Source organism: Apostichopus japonicus, chromosome 12, assembly GCF_037975245.1.
Source record: "Apostichopus japonicus isolate 1M-3 chromosome 12, ASM3797524v1, whole genome shotgun sequence".
NCBI lineage: Eukaryota > Metazoa > Echinodermata > Holothuroidea > Aspidochirotida > Stichopodidae > Apostichopus > Apostichopus japonicus.
In genome coordinates this window covers 15897410-15918722 of record NC_092572.1, presented here as the reverse complement: position 1 = coordinate 15918722, position 21313 = coordinate 15897410, and the positions used below count along the sequence as shown (strand labels likewise).

Genomic DNA, 21313 nt, shown 5'->3' with positions numbered 1-21313 from the left:
ACTCAATAAAAAGATGAATAGTACTTTCGTGCGTGGTTTTGCAAAAGGTGCAGTAAGGAGAATCGGTTAATCCAAACTTGTACAATTTGTCGTTAGTGTAAAGAATATTATGTAATACTTTGAAGTCGATATCGGCGTCAAAGAAACACTTTGGAGAACGATATATGTTACTCCACGGCCTTGGCTGGCAGAGAAGTGGGTATAATCTCATACATCAGAACACTTACAGAAACGATACCACCTTTAATGAAGTGACGATTAAAAAGTGTTTGACTATCATTGTCAACAATCAGGGTATTACTAAAGATAGGTTGATTGAGGATGTCTTCTCTGGTCTCTGGTAGCCAGAAACGGCCTTGAATTAGCCGATCCCATGCTAATATGAGTTCACAGCAATACGGGCTTAGCTTATGAACAGACTTGCGGTTAGGAGTAATTTGAAAGATACCACGCCCAAGGCTCATATCTTCATACATATTCAAAAAATACAACATTAATTTTTGTAATTTAATATTAATGTTATTGCTTAATATCTTACTACAAAATTTAATTCTAAGAGCATCTCTTGTTTAATTCAATGTCGCTCAAACTGAATCCCCCTCTGTCGATTGTTAAAAGCAAGTTAAGATACTTAATAGAAGGTTTTTTACCTCTCCAGATAAAATCGACTACACTCTGACGTAATGTGGTGATAACCCAATCAGGGACTGGTAAAACAGTGGTCAAATATACTAAGCGAGTTACGGTGAGCGAATTTATAATGAGAGATTTACCCTTAAAAGATAATTTTCTACCTTTCCAGGTATTTAGTAATTTACGGCAGGAGGTAACTTTTTTCTCCCAATTTTCTTTTTCGATTGATTTTTTATCGTTACCAATAGCAACACCTAATACTGTAATGAAATCTTTCCTCACAGGGAAGTCGAAATTGCTGGGATTAACATGGCTGCACCCAGTGCTAAGTAATTCAGTTTTATCAATATTACAACTAGAGCCAGAAGCACGTTCATACAATTTAATGATGTTAAAAATAGAATAAATACTTGTGATACTAGACACGAAAAAGGTAGTGTCTTCCGCATGCTGAAAAATTTTGGCTTCGACTTCACAAACGTTAATACCATGAATATATGGACAATTAATTATAGCTTCAAGAAACGGTTCGGCACAGAGAACATAGAGCATGGCTGAGAGTGGGCAGCCCTGCCGAACTCCCCTTTTGACAGGGAAGGGATCGGATATATAACCATTGTGCTTGATTCGGCCCTCGATATTGGTATAAAACAGTTTGATCCATTTTAGGAGCTTAGGGCCAAAACCCAATTTTTCAGCGACTTCGAAGAGGTAGTTATGGTCAACTCTGTCAAAGGCTTTATATTGGTCTATTTTAAGAGTAAAACCTGGTTTATTATATGAATTTACATACTCAATTACATTTTGCATAGTAAGCACGTTTTCAGAAATATCTCTTCCTGGAGTACAACACGTTTGATCTTCTGAAATAATATTCTTACTGATACTTGTGATTCGTTTGGCGAGAGCTTTGACAATCATTTTGTAATCGACATTTAAGAGGCTTATTGGCCTCCAATTAATTAAACTACGAAGATCTCCTTTCTTGGGTATAAGGGTAAGTATACTTATTTTCATGGATTCAAAGAGTTCGTTGTCATGGAATGATGTCTCAATGAGTCTAGTAAAAATATCGATAAAATCCCGCCAAAACACTTTGTAAAATTCAGCAGTTAGTCCATCTAGTCCTGGACTTTTGTTCCGTTCCATTGCTAACAGAGCGGCTTTCAACTCATCTAATGAAATATTTGCTTCACATGCTTCAACGTCCATTGGCGAGAGAAATCTTCTGAGTTCACAAAGTATCTGATTCCGCGATTCGTTGTCGGTTTCTCCGGCTTGGTAGAGGTTTGTATAAAACTTTACTTGTTCTTTCTTAATTTCGTGTTGATCGGTGATGATTAAGCTCTGGTCAGTAAGTAGTTGTTTCATTACCTTCTTTTTTTTCCCTTGATTTTTCAAGATTAAAGAAAAACTTTGTTGATTTTTCACCCTCCTCGTGCCACTGAATTTTAGACCTGAGGATGGTTCCTTGTAATTCTCTTAATGAAGGTTGGTTCGACTCATCTTCTAGGTTTTTAAAATGGGTACAGTCGTAATCGGAGAATTTTTTAGCTTTGTATTTCTCGTAGTCAATTTGTTTTGTTGTATAATTGTCTTGATTGAATAATTGAGGATTAGCTTCAGTTTTTAAAGTTACCATATGCGATTGAACACCACGAACTTCTGGGAGGGAAAATTATGTGATAATAATTCTGCATGAGAATGCATTACATGGGAGGGCAAGTAATCCCTTCGTTCGTGTAATGTCTCAGTAGAATCTCAATCAAACTTCAACCTATGGTCTCGTTTAATTTAACGATTCTACTTCCCCATTACACTTCACAACGGAACTACTTGAGATTTCAAAGCAGTGTTCAAGCGAATACGAACAGAAAGATTACAAACGAACACAAATTCAAAGTTTGTATCTTTTTTAATTTGCTTGCTGAGCAACAGAAACATTTCTTTTCTTTTTAAACAAGAACTGAGATAATTTCATTACCACTTGGTACAAAGGATAACATAACATTCTTACTTTCCATACTTTGAAAATAAAAAAGCCTGGATATAAATATCATCAATGTAGCTCAGGCAAGAAATACCCAATTTCCTGAGCTCAGCCAGAATAGGTTTGAGTAGTTTTCTGAAGCTAATCCTCAATTATACAATCTCTCTTTTTAAAGTTACCAATAATTCAAAAATTTGGAATTCACTGTCAATAACTTTAAAAACTAAGAAAACAAGCTCCACATTTAGTAAATGGCTTAATCATATTAATTAAAATATCATATAATTGATTTATTGTCGAAACGTTTAATTTGATTTTTAATTTTTTCTTCTCTTTTCTTTCTTCAGGGAGTCTTCTACATTATTAAGCTATTGTATGCTTTATAGAAGACTTCCTTTCACCTTGTATATTTGCACGTGAAAAAACAAAATAAACCAAATCAAATCAAACCAAATTCCTACCAAGAATAGCAGACCAATGAGCTTCATGTACAGGCGAAATTATAACCAGATAACATCAGGCGTTTTAACTATGAAATCGAAAACAAAAACTGGAACGATGTTTTAAGCCAAACTGATGTTAATGTTGCTTACGACACTTTCTTTGAATCCTTTAATTATACCTATAATAATTGTTTTCCAATATGTTATGTAAGCAAAAGGAAACGACGTAAAAAGAAACATCCATGGATTACAACTGGAATGTTGACGTCTATCAAAAGAAAGAACAAGCTCTTTAAAAGTTATTTAACAGCACCTACTGATGTTAACAAGGCTACGTATAAGCATTATCGCAATAAGCTTAACCATATTATTAGATTTTCTAACAGATTGTATTTCTATGATAAATTCAAAAATAATAGAAATAATATAAGTGTAATTTGGAATACAATTAACGAAGTTCTAAACACCAACCGAAAAAAAGGTGGATATCCTTCTGCTTTTAAAACTGGTGATCAAGAAATAAGCAACGAGAATGACATTGCCAGCTACTTTAACAAATATTTTGTAAACATTGGACCCTCACTTGCAAGAAATATTACAAATAAAGGTAGAACAGAATATATTATTCATAATAATAACAGAAACAGTCAATCTATGTTCATTAATCCTGTCAGTGAGGAAGAACTTTCAATAGTTGCTATTTACAGCCTGAAACCCCAAAAAGCAGCGGGATATGACGATTTTAAACCAGATATAATAAGAAATGTTATTCACTTTATCGCCAAACCATTGACTTATATTTGTAATTTATCTTTTACTTCTGGTACATTTCCAGATAAACTAAAGATTGCTAAGGTTATACCAATTTTTAAAAAAGGTGACCAAGATGTATATAAAAATTACCGTCCTATTTCTTTTTTATCATGTTTTTCAAACACTATCGAAAGGCTTATGTACAATCGTATCTTTAAGTTTCTAACCAAGTTTAATATCCTGTGCAATGATCAATATGGCTTCCGCCCAAAGCATTCTACAGAACTTGCTTTGGCAAATGCTATTGAAAGAAATATGTACTAGTCTTGATAATACCAAAATATGTATTGGAGTGTTCCTTGATCTCTCCAAGGCATTTAATACTATTGACCATACCATTTTGCTAAGTAAATTATCTTTGTATGGTGTAAGGGGAACAACCCTTGACCGGTTGAGCAGCTATTTATCTAATAGACATCAGTATACTTCATATAAAAACTCTAAATCCGAACACGCTGTAACCCGTTGTGGTGTTCCACAGGGCTCAATATTAGGACCACTGTTGTTCATAATATATGTCAATGACATTTGCCAGGTGTCAAAAATTGCCAAGACTATTTTGTTTGCTGATGATACCAATATTTTCTTCGAGTTCGAAAACGTACATAGAATACATGATACTGTCTCTACTGAATTAACTAAATTCACTAACTGGTTTGCTGCTAACAAGTTATCACTTAATGCAGACAAAATTAACTATATAGTATTTAATGGAAGAAGAACGCTTAACTGGAATAATGACATAATAATGGACGGTATAGTAATGAAACAAGTATCAACTACTAAATTCTAAGGGTTAATATTGATAGTAAACTTCCATGGAGTGACCATATTACAAAAGTTTGCAACAGCGTTGTAAGAGGTGCAGGAATTTTATTTTTTATTTATTTTTTTATTTTTTGCCACAAAAGCCACAAAAGTTTTAGCAATGCTAAAACATTTCCTTCCCCAGAATATACTCAGAATGCTTTATCAAACTTTAATAGCACCACTGACATCTGTGTTACTGCTTGATTATCTGGTCTGGTACAAGTGTTTCTCATTTAAGTCACCTTAAATTACTTCAAAAGAGTGCAATACGTCATATATCTCACGCAGCAACCCGTGAACATACAAGCCCCCTCTTTAAGAAACTCAATTTATTGAAATTAGATGACATTATAAAAGTTAATATTGCAACATTTACATACAAGGCTTGGAATGGATCATTGCCAATCAGTTTTTGAAATTTTATAAATAGCAACACAGATTTCCATAATCATAATACCAGAACGGCTAGCAACGCACATTATAAATCATATAAAACACGCACTGGTATGTTAAGCCTCAGAAACCGTGCAACCAAAATTTGGAATTCTCTGTCAATAACTTTAAAAACTAAGAAAACAAACTCCACATTTAGTAAATGTCTTACTAAAGAAATTATCATGTCTTATTAATTATGATTTAGCTGCATAGTCGCATAGCAGCATATTCACATATTGAAGCGTATACGTATTGTTATTAACATTATTTTCACTATTTTCTATCTTTTCTTCATGGGAGTCTTCTGTTTTGTTAAGCCAGCATAGGCTTTTCATAAGACTTCCATTCACATTGTAATATTTATGTGAGAAAAAAACAAACAAATAAATGAATGAATGAATATATAAATATATATATATATATATATATATATATATATTTATATATATATATATATATATATATATATATATATATATATATATATATATATATATATATATATATAAATATATATATATATATTTATATATATATTTATATATATATATATATATATATATATATATACATATATATATATATATATATATATATATATATATATATATATATATATATATATATATATATATAAACATTAGTGAGAGAGGAAAAATGTCCATATCTTATGGATGAAATAGATCTCTGTCTATCTAATATCCTCATCAATAAAAATACTGTTAAAAAGAGTTTCATCGTTCTCTTCGCGTAAGAGAGGGTTATGTTAAATTGGTTGGATAAGCATCTCCTCTCTTGGCATAAAGGGGACTTATAGGGTGCGAACACTCGCGCAAAAAGAAACGTATAATGCCGGTAATCTAACCTAGTTTCGAATGAGATGTAACAAAAGTGTTGGACACCACCGTCGATCCCAGAAAATACACACACACAGCTAGCTACCATCGGTAATTAGACACTAGTGTACAGTCAGTGCATACAGCTGCGGTCAATACCTACAACACAGTGTACAGACAATACAGCGATGGACATCTTAGGTCCAGCTAAAATATAACAAGGTATCACGTTTCATTACCGTACTGTACTGTCTGCACTTTGTAGCGACACGAACAAATCGTCACTTGCAAGCCACGGAAAGTTAACTTTTTCAGCTCGCCGAACGTGGTTTTGGGCGACTCTCCAATGCCTTTAAATTGAACCAATTTTGGCTCAACTACAAAACTCCCCAGCCCCCTAGCTCCCATCCATGCACTTAAAAGCTTCTTGAAGGATCTTATTACTTAATTTCTGTTTTCATACGTTTTTAAAATAAACAATTAAGATGACAAGCAAGAAACATAACATATGTAAAGACATTCTAGTCATTCATGCTCTTCAACATGCAAGCCACAAAAAAAAAAAAAAAAAAAAAAATCAAGATTTATAACGGGTCAAAAAAAGATGTTCTCCTGATGCTTTTTGGAACATTTCCCGAGATAGAATAACAATCGGGCGGATCGATATCGACTCTAATAGGAGTATGCCACCCTAAATCAAAAAACTTTATTGAAATGTGCAGACGACACTGCCATACAATTTTACAAACACATATTTTGTATAAAACGTGCGTAGGCTAACAATGGTTTTGTATTGTTTTAAAGAAAACATCTTGCCTTGCTGTGCGGCCTGATGTAGCCACCGAAATGGAGATGGAGTTCGTTTCTACAAAGACGAAAGATTTAGGAGACAAAATTTCAACTGCATGACGGTCTAGAGGCCTACCAAGCTGTTTGAGGTGGGGATAGGCATAGGGCCACAGGCACTACTACTAATCGGTACTAGGCTAGGCTTCAACAACTAGTATTACGACAGTAAGAGTAGATCGGCATGTTTTGGTCATAAAGTCCAGGATTTCCTGTTTAGTTCCATATTAGGCTTGGCTTACTACTTATTTGAGATCAAAGCAAACAAGCATAGGCCTATGGCTTCCTATGTCTAGGCCTACGACTGAGTTATACGACTGAGTTATAACAAGCCTGGCCTAGACCTACAGTAGTTATACCAGTGCAACCAATGTAACCAAGATTCTAAAGTCTGACTGTAGCTGGGCTGAGTAAGGCCTAATGGACCTATATGCAGACAATTAGCTGTGTATCTCAATCATAGGAATTGAAGTTGAATATGGCCATAAGAAGTAGCCTACTACTAGTACTACTATGGGCATAGCAATACATATTCAAAGTGGCTATTCTTACGACTAGTCGTAAGAATAATTTCCGACTACGCATGCGCAGTTGCTATTTTCACGACCAGAAGTACTATTTTATGATGAGGAGTAACAATAATTTCAGGTTAGGGTTAGAGTAAGCGTTAGGATTGAGGTTTAGGGTTATGTTTAGGGTTAGGGTTACTCTACCCCTACTACATGCGCAGTTGCTTTATTTACTTTACTGCGCTTGAATTTGCCTTTGTCGTAAGAATAGTTTATAAATAATTGTTACGACTAGTCGTAAGAATAGCCACGGCCATACATATTACTAGGTCTAATGCTATGCATGAAGGCCGAGACTGTCTATAGATAAACAGTCCTTCTCAAATTCACTCGAGCATTAAGAATTTGTTACTTGATAAACTACCCCAAATACTGCCACTAGGATTCATCCTTGAGCGCACCTAATTAATTCACCAGTCAACATGTATGATTGTAAACATAAGTGCTCTAAATCTAATGGCCAGCACTACTTTCCTGTGCTTGAAGACATGTTTGGCTTGATCACTGAAATAATACTGTGTGTTTAATCATGAATTTGTGCAGAGGAGCATTAAGTCTGCCTAGCATTACCAAAATGGGGTAGATATTCAATATCCCCTTTTTTGGCCAACAACAGGTCGAGTCAGTTGGTATTGCAAGAAGTATATGGAAGATGGTAATGGCTTAGCCTAAGATACAGTACTGATTTCGCTTAACTCCCGTTAAAATTCGTTAAAAGGAAAATAACCGAATTTCCACGTTTTGTCATCGAAATTCCCCGATTTTTATCGAAATTCCACGAATTTTAACGATTGGTTATTTCGGTCATTTCCTTCGTGGAATTTTCAACGATACGTTGAAATTCTTTTTTAAACGAAATAGAAGGTCAATGTGTGGTTACGAGAAACGTCGGAAAACGAGCAACTTCGTTTATTAGTATTGATTAGACTTTAGAACAGTCGTTTGAAGGCAGGAATTTTCTCAAGAATATTCCTGTACTTACTGAGTAGTGACACTCAAAGAAACATGTAGTGAAACTGACGGGGGACGTTTTCTAACTGTGAACCCCAAACACAGTGACATAAGTCTTAACTTCGCCAGGACGTAAAAGAGGTTGCAGTCAAAGCTATGTACCACGAGGCACCCTTCCAGATAAATTATGAGTGCTGTTTAACCATTTAAATAACAATGAATGGACATATAAACTTGGTTTACTTGCAGATTACGAAAAATAGTTATTTTTTAGAAATGTAAATTTGGTTTTTTATTAGAGTTGGAGTATGAAACTTTGTTTCTGAGCGAAAACATGTAACTTGAAGCAAAATAAAGATGCCCCGCCCATTCTGCGAGGACGCTTCCATTTTTCGAAAAGGCGTTTTCTCTTTTTATTTTTTCTATTTTGTTTACTTTTAAACATGAAAATTATTTTAAAATATGTAAAGAACTTAGTAATGTACTGCAAACTATCTATAAAAACAAAAAAACGATGTTTTAGGCATGAAAAATGTGTTTAATATAACTAAAGTAGTAGGCCAATAGTCATGAGCTCATGATGATAGTGTCGTCAATTCGTTTTCTCAGTTTATATTTGCGACATATCACCCGTGTACATCGATCAATGGCATGGTGAAAACCCCGTGTGAAAATATGTTGACCCCAAAAGACGCAAATGGCCGTTCTAGAAAGTACCGTCATAACATTAACAACACAAGGCCAGTTTGCTCTCTCAGGTCCGCACGTGTACAGCCATTTTTTCACACATGATATTATGCTGTGCATGCATTGCGGGCGCGATTGCGGCAAACATAAAAGAAAATGAATGAAACTGAAAAACTTACGATATTTTTTCACAAATATTGATGCTTAGATAAGTGCTTCCTCACAATCAACGAGCCGCCCTAAAATTCGCTCCGCTTACGGAAAAACTTCTATATATATAACAAATGGAAAAACCCGACTTTTTACACACATAATTCCAACTGACATTGGTCACAGAACATAAGTAGGTCATTGACATTCGAACTTGGCAACTTGCCCAAGTTCATCGCACCATGGGAACGACACAACACATTGAACATGATGTTATATTCTCCCGCCATCTGGACGCCGAGTGTAATATGCAAATTATGAATGGTACTGCGCAGCGTGGTTAAATCTTAACCTATTGCGACACAAATTTTGGGAAGCTGTTGTTTGAAGTAACTTTTGTATCAAATGTAAGGTACTGTATCATGTATGTGACCAGGGGCGTAGCGAAGGGTTTTTTGTTGTTGGGGGGGGGGGTGTGGAGAATTTGATTTGCCGACGGATCTGGAAGTGGTGACTGAAATGGGGGAGGGGTCTATGGGGACACCCCCTCCCCTTTGGAAAATTTTTAGTTTTGAAACGTCCTTAGATGCAATCTGGTGCATATTTTAAGTCAAATTTGACTTGCCGACGGATCTGGAAGTGGTGACTGAAATGGGGGAGGGGTCTAAGGGGAGGGGGACGGCGGGAAACGGCGTTTAAACGTTTAACCGACCGGCAGGGGATACGGTGAAACGGTTAGCGAAATATCTGATAGGTCACACCCTTATTTAAACACACACAACAAAACGCCCTTATTCAATGAAAATATACTGAAAACCATATCGCAAAAACACAAAATCGCTTATAACTCGAAAACGGAAGGAGACATCGACTTTTGTCGGCTGTATAGGGATTTCCTAAACCGAATTTTGATGCGCTCTATCCACCTGTGTCATTTATGAGCTTCTCTGACGTAAGCTGCAGTACGTAATTTCTCTGTACCAGTTCCGCGAAATTTATTTACGCAGTAAACATCGTTCATTATGTTTTCTTTCACAACGAATATTCAAAGTTGTGCTCCACACGCTTCACAGATATTGTTTTATGTCGTTCATTTTTCAATTCTACTTTAAAATTACATTTTCGAACGATGCATTGCATGCCTTATCAAGCATTCCTGATTAGTAAAACTAAGGAAGGATATTCAAATATATATTATTTTCATTTGACATGATTTTATGAGTTGTTCCACTTGAAAAACGATGATAAAACCGAAAAACAAAACATTTACTTCTCATGTGACGCATACCGGGAGACTCATAAAAACTCCCCCTACTCATTAAAATAAACTTATACATGCCGTCAGGCCAGTTGAAAGCCCTTCCCAGTAATGTTTGATCAGCTCTTCCCAATATACAATACTCAAATAAGCAATGAAAATATATTCATTTTCCACAGAAATCTACCCAACGTGGGCCCCAAGACACTGCTTTATTTTCTTAGTAGTCATGGAAACAATTGTTTGCAACTCTCTTGCTGGCCAGGTGTTTTCAAGTTTTATTAATAGCACGACTTTTGATTGGTTCATTCAAGATAAACTTTCTATCCCTGCTGGATTGTTCTACTTATATATATATGAATGAATATTTGGTTTTCAATTAACTAAGTAACAGATAACATCCATTCCATTACGAACAGTAGGGGTAAAATAATGTTTGCTTCTAGAGGCAGCCAGCCATGAAGGTTCTGCGGTGCTAAACCCCCCACGAAGATAAATACTATGCTAATTTACATAAGGTAGGCGTGAATTTGACAAAGCCAAGTTTATGATTGGACGAAGCCTTTCAAAAAAGTTTGGTGGTGGGGATATCCAGGGTAGGGAATGCACATGTAAGCAGCATACTACAGGTGGCCCAGACCCAGGCTGCGACCTTACCAGGGCAGTCCATCTGCTTTCGCGGGCAACTTACAGTAACGGGTTAGGGGGAAATAAGTTTTTTTTTTTTTTTTTGCGTGCATTGAAGTCGGGGGAGATTTTTTGGACGGAATGCGCTCTCAGAAAAGTTTGAAAGTGAGTGCGGTTCTGTAGTAAACGGTACCGTAGTACGTCAAGTAACACAGGAATTTTTTGGAAATAAAGATCTCTTTGATATCCAGCTACGACTGTTTCATTGTTGATATTTTTTTCTTGTTTTTTCTGACACTGCGTTCCTTGGTGAGTTAACTTAAACTTATCCTAGTTTAATACTAGCCTATAACTTAAGAGTCATAGAATGTGCTTGCTACGATCGACCAAGACTAGTTTTTATTATCCTAGCCAAATCATTTTTCAAACACCTAGTACAGAACTTACTCCGTCTTATATACAATCACACTTTTGCAACGTTTGTAATATTCCTCGGCAACTTCTGGTAGAGTCTGAAAACGGCTGTAGTTACACTAAGGATTCAACGCAAGTCACAACCTTGATATGTCTAGAATTGCCTTTGCGGTTTTTGATCGCGATAACTTTCGTGGAAATTTCGTTGAAACTTCGTTGACAACCGTGCCCGCAGTAGTCTAAATCTTGTCAACGAAATTAACCGAATTTCAACTTTTTTTATCGATTTTTAACTTTTGTTATCGATCGTTGATTTTTTTTCAACGGGAGTTAAGCGAAATCAGTACTGTACTCCTAGGGTAAGCCCCTAGCATGTTATGCAACAACGCTTTGATTGAAGATTTGTTAACAGACTTATCAGCCATAAGCCTAGTTCTAAATCAGCTAGGCCTTACACAGCTACAGTTTCAGCCAAAAACTCCATTAGGCCTATACAATTTGGCCTACTGCCACTGGCTGAAGTTTAAAACGATAGGGTTTTAAGACTGTAGACTAGACTCAGTACATCAGCAGAAATCGTTTAAGTCGAAGACTATATTGCTAGGGTTTTGCAGGCCTGCCAACTCTCGCTGTTTACTGTACAACTCTCACTGCAAGTCTTCAAAATTTTACGAAAGTTTGTTATACCTTTGAGTTTGACATCAGCGTCCTCGAAATTGGGTCTGTTCACGTTTCACGGTTGCCAAAGGTAGCAAATTTTCAAATTACAGTACAGAACTTCTAAATATTCTAAATGAAAAAAATATAATTAATATCTGCAATTCATGAATTAGAATTGACCAGACCTTAAAACTATTCTGGAAATTATATTCAAGATGGTAGAAAAGTGTGACAATCTATAAATTTTCTAAAAGTTGTTCTTTTCTTAATGGTGGTGCCACTCCACCATTAATCAAACATATGTTGTTCATTTAAAGGCAATAATAATGAGTAGACAAACATGTTATTAATTCATAACCTTACTAAAAAAGATATATAAACTCTTAATAGGTTCCAAGTTCGAAACAAAGAAAAGTGTTCAACAAGACATAAATTTATTAAACACAGGCCATGCTTGTTATTATACTAAGCAATACATTTCAATGTGTAACGCGCAGGCACACAAAATTCTTAGTAGTTGCATATTTGCACGCACTGTTCTGGCCTTCGGTTAAGCATTAGGAGGTGAGACCGTTAACTTACTTAGCCCGATCTGATATTACAAGATGACTTCTCCTGAGCTGGATACCGATGAAGAGTACAGTATCATTGGAAAATATCGTTCGTCAGGACTGTGCCCTGAAAATTCAACATTAAATCTAAGAAGATCGATACGGAAAAGATCAAAGAGTTTAGACTAACGGGAGCAATAAACAGCCACCGAGCTTTGTGCTGAAAAGTGTGAGCAGTAATACTTTTAAATCAAGAAAAGCCAAAATCATGCAATTTAAATCATTGAAATTAAGAAAGCTTCACTGTCCAGTATCAAAAGTATTTGCAAACTTTGATACAGCATTCTGTTCTGTACAGGAATTGTTGATTGTACGCACCTTATTAGCAGTGTAAGAATACCTGCTTTTAGCACATTCAGTCATCGAGTAATCTTTTGTTAACTTTCAATAAGTATTTTTCAGCATGATTGGAAATCCTTAATAGCAGTATATTGTCTACAAAACTCAGACATAAATCACTTGAACATCAGTTGGTATGATTGTGTATGGTTCTGAATGCTATTTTCCTTTTTTTTTAGGTGGGTGTGGATATGATTGGACCCCTTGCAGAGACCATCAATGGAAATAAGTACATCATAACCCTATGTGACTATTTTTCAAAATGGCCAGAGGCTGTTGCTGTAAGAGACAAAACAGCATAAACCGTTGCAAACTTTCTGTTTGAAACCATGGCCAGGTATATATCCATCTACTTTGTTTTTACTTTACATAACATATTTTTGAAGTTAGTTATGCAGACCTGCATTTGTTCTCAGTTTTACCTGTGACCCAGAAAGCAGCCAAATGGTTACAGGAATTTCTTGAAGTTGTTTTATAAGTTAATGTTAATAAAATGTTAGTGGGATAACGGTCAGTGCATCCAAGACCAGGTGTTATCTCAGTGCTTAACTTACTTGTTTTGAAAGAAGTGCTAAAAGAATCTCCTGATTAAACCACACGGCCACTCTGAAGATGCCAATAGTTTACTGCATTACTCATAACCAGTTCTTTAACAACTTGTTTAATTTTTCATTTATTTAAATTTGGGTGCATGAAAGTTGTCATCTCAGACCAAAGAGGAGAATTTGTTAATTCTCTGAACAAGTCCCTGTTTGACATGACAGGGGTGGGCCACAGAGTATCCTTCAGCTACCACTCACAGACCAATGGGCTGGATGAAAGATTCAACCAAACTCTGCAAAATGCAAATGTCACTCATCAAAGTTGTCAATCAAAACCAAGATGACTGGGATGAAACACGGTCTTCCATTCTCATGGGGTACCGTACAGCAAAACATGGTTCTACAGGTCTTTCTCCTTTCGTTGTGATGTTTGGAAGGTTTGTGAAAATTCAAACCTACCATGCTGAATAGAGGTTTACATTTGTAAAGGTCATATATGGAGAAAAGCAATAAGGGACAAGAGAGTTTGGAAAAATCCTGCATAGCTACACTGATCCTCTATAGGATAAAATCTCATTTGACACATCCCAGGTCCTGGGAAAAACTGCTAAATAGAGGACCACCAATAACCCTATTTAAGTTACAAATCCTAAGTAAGTACAGCAAATACAAAAGATGAACATTCATTGAACTATAAAAGCATGCCAATTAATTTAGATACATGCAATTAATGCCACTGATATTGGTTTTGTTTTTCAGTTATATATCATATTTTGGGCTGGTATGCAATTTGGACCTATAACAGCACAGAATATACTTTTGTTTTATATTTCTGCTGGTTTGAGTATGTGATGTGACTCAGATTTATGGTTCCAGGGTCTTAATAGTGAAAATAAAATATATAAAAATTTATTTATTCTTCAGTTAACAAAGTGTTGTGAATAATTGATTGTTAATTATCTTCATATATCCAGAGAGCCATTGTTACCAGTCGACATTGAAGACTCCATTGTCCAACCAGAATCTCCTGCTGCAGCGATGCACAGCTGGGGAGGGTTTTTCAACTCATGTCACAGTCGCAGGACATAATCAAAGGTTTTGTAAAAGAAAATATTGGCAAAGCCCAAGAACGGCAAAGAAAGAATTTTGATTAAAGGCAGCAATCAAAACAGGTAATTACATAATGCTATGTTGTGCATTGAAAACTACACTGTAGTTAAATGAATGGCAACATATACATTGTATTATGATGTTTACGTATATATGCTGGATTTTGTTTTATTCAGAGCTTCAAATTTGGTTCTATAAGTGTTCTCGTCCGGAATGCTAGAAAGGATGCCCGAAGAGGAGGGAAGCTGGAAAACTCTTGGCTTGGGCCGTATGAAGTCAAGGCTGTGAATGAGAAAGGGCTGTACACACATATTAACAGTTCCACAGGCCTTCCTTTGAAGAAGAAATTCAATCCATTTTACTTAAAGAATTTCGCACAAGTAAGATTCCTTTACAGTCTTTTTATTTGGGAGGGGGGGGGGGGTCGGGAGAGGGGGTTGATTGGCATGATTCCTCCATAATTCTCTTAACAATAATCAGTAACTTGATGAGTTCTGTGCTGGCTTATGTGAGGGTAAGGGCTGTAGCTGTCTTCACACAATAAATCAATTTTGACTCAATGGCTTTAAAAAATGAAACATAATTGCCAACAATAAAAGAGAGAAGAATAAGTTAATTAGAAAACTCCAGTTTCCAGACAAATGTTTTCAAATATTTGATTTTATTTGCTTAGTTTCGAGAGGAGAATTTTATGTGATGTCAGTTTGAAACTCAGCAATTAAATGTTCAACTTCTAATTAGCTTCTTGCCAGATCAACTTGGTAAAACCACATATAGTAACTACTTTCTTTGGTGTAGATATCATGCATGGTAATGAGTGGGCGAGGTTAACATGAAACTAGTATCAACATGTTGCTTGACCATTACAACATTTTTAATCTCTGGTTTATTCTGCTGATTGAATGTTTGTAACGGGCGGGACCAAAATAGATTTTTGCTGACGTTCTCTTGTTAGCTCCAATCTGAAGAATGGTAGGTTGGTTTGAGGTGATCCTTGCAGCAATGATGAGCTAAGGAGGGTCGTTATTGCTTTTGGTGCAGATATTGTGCAACAAAATGAGTGGGCAGGGCTTAACATTAATAACTGTTAGCTCCAATCTGAAGAATGGTAGGTTGGTTTGAGGTGATCCTTGCAGCAATGACGAGCTAAGGAGGGTCGTTACTGCTTTTGGTGCAGATATCGTGCAACGAAATGAGTGGGCAGGGCTTAACATTAAAACCTGATCTGCAATTGCTCACCAACCATATGTGGTATGACTAAATTTTATTGTGCTGAGGAGGTTGGTTACACAATGCAATGTTTTCAGTGTTATTATTTTGCTGCATATTGATGAGATGTGTGACAAAATAAGGTTCAGCTGAAATTTCCTTATAAACACAGAATCGGAAGAATTTTATTCCATTTGAGTTGATACTTAACATAATGATACCTCATAGCCTGCAGGAATGGTCCGTCTCGTTTGCTTGGCAGATATTTTCCACTTTCGCCCATGTTTGTTGCATCTCAATCATCATTTCCAGCTGTTTCTAATATTTGTAGAGCCTTAATTACTATTAAGTGTGTGCAAACCCCCTTCCCTCCCCCCACTCACAAACAAACGCATACACAAATTACTCATGTTACATCATGGAAACCATAATGCATTTTACATTGGTTGATTTTTCATATATTGAACAAACTAAATATTAAGAAAATGTCCCTTAACATATTACTTAATTCAAAAGGGAATTGCGATATAGCATCATTACGGTAATGTTGCTTTACCATTCCAATGTTGTTGTTATAGGAGAAATGATATACTGCTTAAATCTTCATGGTGGTGGCAGCAACCCAATGAGATTCCTGGCTTGCAGCCGACAATATCAGGAACTTGACCAAAGTTGGCTGAGTTGATAATCTAACACACTGTCTAGACTGAGTTTGCAGCAAGAACAGCCATCAAATTACCATTTCCCCAAAGAGTGGTGTAGCTGGGAACCACATTGCACTTTGCATGTGTGGTTGGAGTATTAATTTTATACAGGTTGTAAAACACTGCATGAAGTCACATTTATTCTTTCATCAACATTGATTCTATCATCACAGAAATCCTCATAGAGGCATAAATTTCCAGAATAGGGACTGATATTGACCGACTTAAATTTCATCTGATCTTGAATTTGGTATGACCTCTATGTATTAACATATTCCTTAATTAACAAAGAAAAAAAATGCAAATTTGTATTCAATATCCAATAAATGTCTCGGAGCGTTTGAATTTTTTATTGCAAGAAAGAATTTTTTAACAAAAGGAATCGATATACATATGAACTTATCCACAGTGTACTTACACAAATAATTGCTGACCTGTGCTGTGATAGGTTTTTGAATATAGCTGTTGCATGTAATCCATAAATTTAATTATTCTATATTTCAGGAACTTGCAGCCAGTATCATCAGTACGAACACACCAGATGAGGTTAGCAGCCCAAGTTTGAATATGATTCAAATATCCAATAAAAGAAATTTGAATTAAAGGTAGTCTGTATAGGCAACAAATTATAGCATACTTTTCTGAAGATTTCAAAAATTACATTCCTTGAGATTCTTATTTCCAGATTGGTCTCAGACATTCGAAATGAACACAAAAGATGACTGAATGTCTCAGTGAGGTAAATTTCCACCAGGGTGGTAATGACAACAGTTTAAAATGTTGACCAAATGTGACCGTATTGGAACTTTTGGCATATTTGGGGCCAAACAAACCTCTGCCCCCCTGCACAATTTCCCACCCCAACCTATGTTCTATATTTCTCTTTCACAATATATGTTACCTTCTTACAGGGAGAAACATGATCAAGGTCAATACAGCCCCACAGTTATTGCATATATATCCAACTCTTGCAAAGAATACTGGTTTTTCTATTTCAAATTGAGTTTTCCGTTTCATTATTTTATGGATATAGATCCATGTTATTGTGAATTTCTTGATCGTGGAAAATCACTGGCCATGCTCGAAAAGTCATATTAAATATTGTTAAATGTTTTTATTTCAGGAACAAAGCAATCCTGTTACTGTAAAGGTAAGTAACCTAAGACAACCCATGCAGCTTTAGAAATAAATTCATTAAGGCAGGGATTGCAAGCTACGGAGGTGCAAGACTTCATGTGACTTGATCCTCCCCACCTGGAAATGTTGAAAAATGGAAGACTTTTACTGTGCCAGGACCATATCCTTGACAAACTCCTATGCCTGGAGAAGGGAAAATCCCAACCTATATGGGCACAATTGCAAGGGGCATTTTGTGATGTTCCAACCCCATCCCAAGGATTGGCACTTATTCCTCAATTGAATATCATAATTTTCACTTCAACAATGAAGGTTTTAAGTTTTATTATCCCCCAAATATACTAGATTTCCAACATGGGCACTCTCTTTGTCAAGTTCATGATACCTCTACTCCTTTCTCCCAGTAGCATATTCCAACAAATGGTTATTAAGATATGATGTGTTTATCATTTTACTTGATGAGAGTAACTTTTCAGCTACAGAAGCTAGTGACAGACTTCCAAGAAAGTGCTTTGAAACATCAAGCAATCATAAAAAAATAGATACAAATGAAGGCTGCAACCCTAAACTTTTCCACTTATATTGATGAGCCACCCATGTCAGATGTAGATTTTCTACAAATCTAAATTTTCCTTCTTTCATAGCTTCTTTGCAGCATCATTCAACACTATGATGGACATAGCTCTGAATTAATGGAAGTAATCAAAGCTCTCTTCCAAGCAATTTCAACCTGAACTTCATGGGCCTCCTGTCTCGCAAGGTTGAAACAGATTCTTCCAGAGTTTGATTCAACTGCACAGGAGGATGCATTAGAATTCCTTGGTGCAGTTTACAGATCATCATGCACTTCCTGTAACCAAAGCCAGTGCAAACTTTTAGATGAGTAAGAGATATAGATCGTTCTGTGAAAAGCATCAAAGCAACCCCCCAAAAAATAAGTGAACTTTTCAATGTATTATTTAAATTTATGCCATGTTGGCCCAAATATTCAAATTTGGTCACCTTTGGTCAAAATTCTAAAATGATTTTATTACAACTTTTGAGGAAATTTACCTCACAGGGACATTCAGTCATCTTGTGTGTTCATTAAGAATGTCTGAGAACAATTTGGACTAAGGGCCTACATGAAAGTAACTTGTTAAAAACTTCTAGCAATTATAGCATCCTATAATTTGGGGCATATACAGACTACCTTTAACATTGAAACTGATTGGGAATTTGCTTAGGTTTGCATGGAATTATTCATTTTTAAAAGAGGTATCATGGCACCAGTTAGATCTGACTGATAAACTTGCATCAATACAATGAGGATGCACATTTTGTAAGGCTGGGTTTAGATGATAGTCTGTATCTGATTTATAAGTTTGTTGCTCTTAATAGTTATTCTGATAATTTTAAGTAAAAGCTGAATGAAAGTTTTCATTTATACCTGATAATCCAGAGGGTAAAGGAACAAATGGAAATTGCAATAGAAATGCAACATTGTTGTAATGAGTAACTTATTTTTTCCTTTCCAGGTACTTCTTCTTACATACAACAAATGAGATGAAGTGGACTTCCTGCAATGAGACTTGGCACTGTCGGGCAAACTCATATCCAGTAATTCCAATATATCCTAGTAACAAGGGCTATATGTCATGCTTGAGTATGCAGGGGCACCTTGAGGTGTGTCTAGATTGCAAAGATCTTGAAGGCTTTTGTGAGTCCTGGTGAGTTCCTGCAAACTCCCTGTTTTTGTCATATTGTTTTCATTCCATGCTGTTTTGTGTTATGTAAAATTGTTTCAAAATGTAACACAATGCATTTTTGTGAAGTAGCAGTATGTGTGTTTAAGAGTGTAATGCTAAGAGCCTGTCATTACGACTCAATAAACTGACAAATGAACAGAAGTCAAATTCTGAAACTATTAGTGATGTAAGTTAGTGGCCAGAATTCATACGTTGGAAATTTTCAGGTTTAGAATCCAGCTTGAGTTGAAATGATCCCATTGAGCAGTTCTAAATTCTGTATACAGGCATCTTTTCATATTGACTGTAGATCTCTGGTGTTATGTCTTTCACAATTTATTAATTTATTAAGTGTTGTGGAAAGAGTTAATTTCACATAGGGTGACATGTACATGTGAAATTAATTAACTAGTTAATTGTATTTAATCGTCCAGTGCGACGAAATTACACTAAATCACCATTGTCGCCCTAAGTGGTGAGTTTATGCTATTTCGTCCTAAGTGTTGTGAAAAGAGTTAAATTTACCTAGAGCAAAGATGTCGCCTTAGGAGCTTTATGTGCAATTCACTATTTTTTAATTAAATACTTTGGTATTTGTATTAGGCAGAGGGATTATTATAAATAGCACACCATCAGTCCGGTTCTCCTTCAATACTTCTCTCCAGAAAGGACACAATTTTCTGGCCAATGGTTCAAGAACGGGATTAATAAAGTACATCGTTTGTATTAGAAACCATTACTTCATCTAGCCAAGGATGTGAAGAATTATTAGTCTCCAGTAGTTCTTGATTCAGTGGTTCATATTCAATTCATGTTGAGTTTTCAGGAACTATTACCAGTTATGCAACGAGTCAGGGCTAGAGTCACTAAATTTCAGAGAAAAAAAGTAACTCAAACACAAGTTCATGGACAGTCTTCCCATAGATCTAGATTATGCAGTGACCAAGACCAAGATTCAACTCAAACGTAGGTTTCATAAAAGTGATATCTTTATTAAGTATCTTGATAGTCACTGACTTTTTCATGTTTGCTGATAGTGGTTGTACCAGATGTCATTGTCTTAAACTCCACAAGTCACAAAGTAGCATTAATATTTGGCATAAATTATTTTCTAATAGGGTCGTGAATGAGTGGAATGGTTTGCCTGAGAAAATTGTACTCGCAAGTACTGTAGTGTGAATGGGTTTAAGAATGCTTTGGACAAGCACTTTAAGCATGGTAATCGGGTCTGATCGTTTGTGTCATCAGTTTTCTTCCATCTCCTATAGGGTCTTTGATGGGGACTTGAGTGTCCCTCCTGATCCTTTTTCTTTACTAAACTAATCTAAACTAATAAGGTCAAGCATAAAGTATGTGTGCTGTAGGCCTACGCAATTGCAGAAGCCAACCTTCTTAACCTTTTTGAACTAGCACTTTTAAGGTTAACTTAACCTTTTAGAAGGTAAGCTTAACTTTTTCTTTGTAAATGTAACACGAACACGATTGAGCAAGAGTCGTGCCAGCAATGCCGCTGCATGAGGGAAATTCACAGTGACAGAGTAAATAATTGCTTTCCCACCCACAGATATATAAAATATATAAAATATAAATATGTTTATCAGCTGGTCAACAGTTATTTAAGGTATCATTTAATTGTTTTCATTTACTCCATTAGTGGTCTTCCCTTTTCCAACAGCTTTACTGGAAAGACTCTTGCTCAGCCGCATTACACAAATACTTTACGAACAGAATACTGCAGATAGCTGATTGTTAACTATGTTAGGAATCCACATGCAGTTCTGGTTATAAAAATAGTAAGAGACAAGATCTGTT

General features: G+C 35.8%; 3 protein-coding genes across 20 annotated transcripts in view; 2 read left to right on the top strand and 1 right to left on the bottom strand.

The window, feature by feature from the left end:
- The window catches only part of LOC139977967 (gamma-adducin-like), a gene marked incomplete in the record, with an annotated part of 755008 nt that overhangs the window by 188780 nt on the left and 544915 nt on the right, over window positions 1–21313 (top strand).
- LOC139977959 (uncharacterized) overlaps window positions 1–21313 on the bottom strand; it is a 234524-nt gene that overhangs the window by 138043 nt on the left and 75168 nt on the right. The window lies entirely within an intron of this gene.
- The window catches only part of LOC139977969 (gamma-adducin-like), a 52435-nt gene continuing 37010 nt past the window's right edge, over window positions 5889–21313 (top strand). For 10 of the 18 annotated variants that reach the window (XM_071987864.1, XM_071987860.1, XM_071987852.1 and 7 more), the window contains exons 1-2: window positions 20199–20467; window positions 21177–21294. The gene's annotated coding sequence lies outside the window, so the exon portion shown is untranslated. Of the gene's footprint in view, window positions 6899–13251; window positions 13410–14588; window positions 14787–14900; window positions 15105–17141; window positions 17184–17760; window positions 17788–18418; window positions 18658–19291; window positions 19484–20166; window positions 20468–21176; window positions 21295–21313 lie in introns of those variants that run through there. The other 8 variants (XM_071987858.1, XM_071987851.1, XM_071987857.1 and 5 more) reach the window with 6 other exon arrangements.